Source organism: Homalodisca vitripennis, chromosome X (assembly GCF_021130785.1).
Source record: "Homalodisca vitripennis isolate AUS2020 chromosome X, UT_GWSS_2.1, whole genome shotgun sequence".
In the NCBI taxonomy this organism is placed as follows: domain Eukaryota; kingdom Metazoa; phylum Arthropoda; class Insecta; order Hemiptera; family Cicadellidae; genus Homalodisca; species Homalodisca vitripennis.
The window spans coordinates 90009336-90015665 of NC_060215.1; positions in this window are offsets into that span (position 1 = coordinate 90009336).

The window sequence follows — 6330 nt, forward strand, 5'->3', positions numbered from 1 at the left end:
GGTCACAATAATTTCAATTTTATATTTCTGGATCTTTGACAAATCAAACATGATGGTGAAGCATATCTGAAGAAATTATGTTTTTTTATCTAAATTAATTGATGATTTTATACCTTTTTTATTTTCTAAATTTACACTTAGAAAATTTAACGAATTTATAGAAGAAATTGAACATTGTGGTCAATTTAGTAAAATTAAAGGAACCATTTCTTGTTGTGTCTTATTATTGTGTTGTTATTTCTGAAACTTCAAATATATTTGAATCAACTTTTTAAGTTAGACCATTTGAAGCGGATGGAAATTTATCTCATCTCGGATTAGGATTCTTTGAATATGTAAATTTTCCGATTGTAAAGATGAATTTTACATTAGTTTTATATATCAAAAGATGATGTGATATTGAAACAAAAATTTGAAATTCTATGATAGTTGATGGAAATATTACAATTAACGAATCTTTTATAAGAGTTCCAATGACTGATTATAAAACCTCGAGTAAGATTCTATTAATCAATGAAATAACAATAATTCATAATATTATGATTAATTTTTGGCAATGTATTGAACAAATTTTTATATTAGTTAATAACTCAAATAGTGTATTTTATGTGAGGTGGCACTCAGTAAAACCGTTACTACTTGGTTATTAATTATCGTAGCGATATAAAATTTATATCAACATGTTTATCTAATAGCAATCCATATTTCTGTATTCTTTTACATTTTTCAAAAAATCCCCCTCTTACACGCGGAATTGTTGAAACCTGAAATTATAATTTTCTTAACTGTTTTTCAAAATAGGCTTTAATTTTACTAAACATTTTGTAAAGCTTCAGCTATAAACTCATATTCAATTTAAATATACATTTTTCACCTGAAACTCAAACAGGTGGTAAAGTGAGCAAAATAATACTATACATTTATAATATTTCTTACTTATTTTAAACTAACAAAAGCAAAAATTTAAGTTATTTATAGATACTCTGTATTTGTGATAATTAACATTTTCAATTTATTGATCATAAATTCAATTTAAAAAATTAAAAATTTGACCGTAATCCTTGTAATATTCTGATTTTTAACTATTGGTTTTTGAAGGATTTTAAAAATATATATTTTTGTTCTTTTTTAACAACCTGAAATGCAAGAATCTGAAAAACACATAGAAGTGGATATAAATATAACATCTAGACTGTATCGGCTTTTTAGTCTCGCCCAATCCTGTTGTGACTAGAATCATTTTATAATAAATACTGTATGTTAACTATTTGCCAGAATATAACGTTTAAAACATTATTCGAAAGTAAAATAACACAACGACAAAACACGTTGAATGTAGTCTCTGTGTTACACTAGACTCGAACACGAAACAATAAACGTTGTCTTAGTCTCGGAATTATTCATTAGATCTTGAACTGACCTGAGAAATGTAACAGGATGTGAAGGACCATGACCAGTAGCAGCTGACGTTTGGATTAATTAATAGGCTGTCAGTCAGATATGTCGGTCAAGTCAGCGCCGGGCACCAACTGTTGGTTAACGGATGTCCATCTCTATCGCTTCATTACATTAGTTAACTGCACTGTGATATTGCAAGAATATAATGAAATGTAGTAGACAAAGAGTGGTACCAGTTTATGACTGTTGAAACGTCTAATGAAATTTTTAACGATCTTTAATGCCGATGTAATATTTAAAAGTGTTTCTAATTTCCGGTTCGTAGAGGGCTGAATGCATTAATTTATTCTATATGAAGATATATAGCTTGATGGGACGATTAAAATAAATAAAGTAACTCCATTTAACAACAGGCTTTCTATATTTTATGTTGTGTTGAATGTGTGATTGTCAAGTCCTATTCCAGAAATAGAAATGTTAATCGTGTTCGCTTTCGTTGTGTGTTGAGTATGCGCACTTCTTTGATTTATTTATTAACTTTTCGAGTATTTATGTGTGTTTTGAAGCTATTGGTTTGCACACTTTAACAAAATTATTATGACTTAATGATACTATAAGTCGGTTATTACTAATGAAGCTATATTACATTTCCTCTCATAAAACAATGTTATAAAGCTCATTACTTCTTTATTTATGACCCCATAACTTTCATACTGGAAATCTATTATTTTTAAGTTTTAATCCGACCCCAACAATATTTTGGTTTTTCAAAATCCTATTGGTTGTTTTATTAAACCTCAAAGTATGTTTCTTTGAAAAGCCGAATTGTTCAAAACCAATAGAACTAAAAAGGGAATAACACCTTTAACTGTAAGCATTTTGGTTATTTTTATATATAGTAAAATCTTAGGACTAAATTCATATAGTACCATCAGTATAACCATCAATTGTTTTATCATTCTTCCGTATCGCTCATAAAATACCTGTGATTTACCGACATTTAGTTAGTTGTTTAAGGAGTTGGAGACAGGTCTGACTATGTCCCCTTAAATTTATTTAAATAAAACATTGTTAGACTGAATATCAATAGTGTTCCTATTTTGAAAATATAGTAACTGTAATCAAAATACGGCGCATTAGGGGCAATGGCCAACCGCTCCCCGGCATAACACAGAAAACGCATCTCTTTTGCACCTATGACGTCAAATGAGTTCGAATTTAGAATACAGTGTTAGGATTCAAAATATGTCATTGTTCCTAAACTTGGAACTATAATTATATTTTCTTGGAACCAGGTTGCTATAGAATGTGTTTATTTAAACCAAAACATCATATGGGTCAAATATTACCTTGACAACAATTTTAGTTTTAACTATAAATAAATAAAAATAATATTATAAAATATGTTGAATGTTTTTGCATGGGGAAGACAGGGTCAAACCAACAAGGACAAGTTATATTAAAACGTTTTTCTATGCATTAATTTGAAATTAGCAGGTAAGAGTTATGTTTAGAATGAATGACTTAAAAATGTATATTTATTTATTTATTTATTTATTTATTTATTAACGGACAAACCATTTTACAATAAATTACACAATAGCTGATACAAGCGATAAGGCAATAAAAATACAAAAAAAAGAATAAGTGTATAAATCGAGAGAATGCGATACAATAACATTATGAAGCTTATAAACAACAAGATGTAAACAAAAATATAAACTATTGAAACATAAACAATGAAACTGCAAGATGTGTTCTGCAAATACAGCAATTAATTAACAAAAACCAGATACTAACAACAATACAATATATATAATAATAAATACCAACAATAATAAACTATATAAAAGTGCAATAACAGGAATAAATAGAATATAATAAATATATAAAAGCAATGAGAACTAATATTAACAGCTAATAAACTATGTAATTTAGCAATAACAAGAATACCATATATTAGTATTAAAAATGAGTAATTAATAATTAGCTGGGAAATAAATTATTATATAAAATTGCAGTACACGACACTCCGTAGAGGCGCTTCCAATCACTCTTGAGCTGCGATAAGTGAGGTGACCTTCCTCCTGAACAGCTGGCCACTGCTGTATAATCAGTAGCTTAATTGGTGAGAACTTCCACTCCCCGCGCGATGGTCCTCGCCTGTACAACCCCAGCAGAAAGAAGAGAGAAGGCCTGCCGGCGAACCTGGTGAAGACCATCGAAGAACAGGTCACACCCAGACGCAACCCGATTTCCCAGGCGAATAAACCTTGCGAAAGGACTGTTGAAGTCGAAGTTGGTTGAGTGATATCTTCGACCCAGCAGATCTCGAGATCTTGTGTTTGCCGGAATTCTGAGGTCGATTTCAGCTAGGAGATCTGGACAGTTCATGCGACCATTCACTATCTTCCAGAGAAGGACAACATCAGCCACGTCACGTCGCAGGGCAAGAGGTGACAAGTTCAGATTGCCGGACAGTTCCTCCACAGGCACATCAAGATAGGCAAAACCCAGCCGGACACCAATCAAGCGAAGAAAACGCCTTTGTAGAGCCTCCAGTCTCGTCCTATTGCCAACAGTGTAAGGCGACCACACGGGACTTGCATATTCCACAAGCTGTCTCACAAGGGAACAATACAGAGAGCGAAGAGCAGAAGGGTTGTCGATGCCTCTGGAGAATCTTGCTATGAAACCAAGCATCTTGTTTGCTCTGCTACTGATGTGGTCTATATGTCCAGAAAATCCCATGTCGCTGGCAAATATAACGCCTAGGTCTTTTACACACTGGGACCGTGGAATGGATGTACCAGAAATGGAGTATACGTATATGACTGGAGATTTGATGCGGTGATAAGTTATACAAGAGCAAAAGTATAAAGGCTATTTTTAGTTTTAACTGGCAAATAAATAATAGAGGTTTGGGTAATCCGATTATTTTTTTTTTGTAATGATGGGAAAGCCTAAATTTGATGACCCTGTTAAAAAAATGTTTTGTATTAGTCTTTAAAAGTTAATATAGAAGAAAATTTTATTTTTTTACCAAATAAAAATAAAACATTTATATACCATTTAAACGACAATGATCTATTTGATCTATCCATGAACTTTTAATCTATTTTCTTTATCAAACCTTTTAGTTTTACATGTGTTACAAAAGCACTTCTGATTTAATTTTTATTGAAATGAAATTAGTCTATTGCCGTTTATACAAACTAAATAAATGTAAAATTCGTTTGGCAGATATTTGGTCCTCCGATCATATGTTAGTTTAATTATTTAAACACATACAGGTATGTCATGGAAACGGTCAAATAGAAAATAATTTAATTGTAAGAAGCAAGGGTTTTGTGCTGTCTATAGTGGTAGCACGGTCACCCGGCAAATGAGACATCTGGGTTCGAGTCCTGGCAGACCAAGTACTTTTTGTGATTCAATCTTCATTGATATTAACTCAGGCTACTGCTGTTTATACACATTTAATTGCGTTTCACTGCTGATTAATAATTTGCCGCTAAATAAGTTGCATTTAACAGCTAAATAACCTCCTGATTGTTGTTATTTTGCACACTCGTTAGACAATTTGTTGGGTACAGTACTTGATGTTTTGCCAAATCTATCTTTAAACTTTTTCATTTCTGTATAGAGTAATTTATGGACACACCTTATAGCATTCGTGTTCAGTATTGAAAACACCTTTCTCAACATAATGTATTATATTATACTGTTCATAACTGAATAAACGTTACGAATTTATCCCAAAATAGTAATACGTTAGTACATTGATGTATGCTGTTTTTATTGTTGATCCATCTACCCAAGAGTATAAATGATTTGATTCTATATTTGGAACCATGGAAATGATTTTTAATGCAGTGATGTAGTCTCCCTGTTGAAAAAGGTACTAGTATAAAAAGCTGAAATCATACAAGATGAAGAGAAATTTATTAGTGATAAAGTAAATTGTATATTTGTGGTAATTTTTGTTCAGTTAATTTTATCGGGACATCTATAGGGGCTATAGAATAAAAATTATGCTTAATATTCATTACATTTCTGTAATTATAAATATGTTTAAAATTGACAATTAAATAAAGTAATTTCGTAAATAAGATCTTTCGAAAAAATTATGAAACGTAAACTAAAATAGAGTAACAAGTTTAGTTTAAGTTTTCGTTTATATATTTTGTGCAAAGGTGGAAGTTGGCCTACAATCTGTTTAATTAATTCCCTGATTAATTAAATCCAAATTTCATTAAAGTTACTAAATATTAAGGCTACCGTATTTGAAAAAAAAGAAAATAATAATATACTACTCCCTTATATAGTTAGATTATCGTTTGGATAAAAATTATCTTGCTTGTTGGAATAGGAAATTATACCAATCATTGCCACTGATACATTAGAATTGTGCCATTTCTTTTTTATTTTGACATCAAACCCAGTCACGTAAAGTTTGGCTTTGTTATATATTACATTTTTCATGAAATAAAACCTTCTATATCCTAAACTCTGTACAAATGAAAATAGTTTTGAACCATAAACATTACTCAAATTCGCTTTACTCCTGGACGAATCAATAATGAATTTTCTTTGTAAATATCAAGTGCGCAATATTGAAAACAAAATCAAACCAGTAAACTACAATTTATTGCTTAGCGTAAGACTATCAAACGTCGGCACATGTTCATTTTAATTCTGAGAACTGATGAAGTTTAGAATAAAAAAAAAACTATTAAATTAAACTATTACCTAACTCTAAAACTTTTTTGGTTGGTTAAATAAATCCAATGACACCTATGTTCCATTGGGTTTGTCTTGACCTATTTACTGGGTTTTACTTTCAAAAGAAGATCGACTAATCCAGAAAGTGAACGGTAACACGTCTCTGAACACGTCGCTATTGGGATGCGACGTCACGTCAGTCGCAGC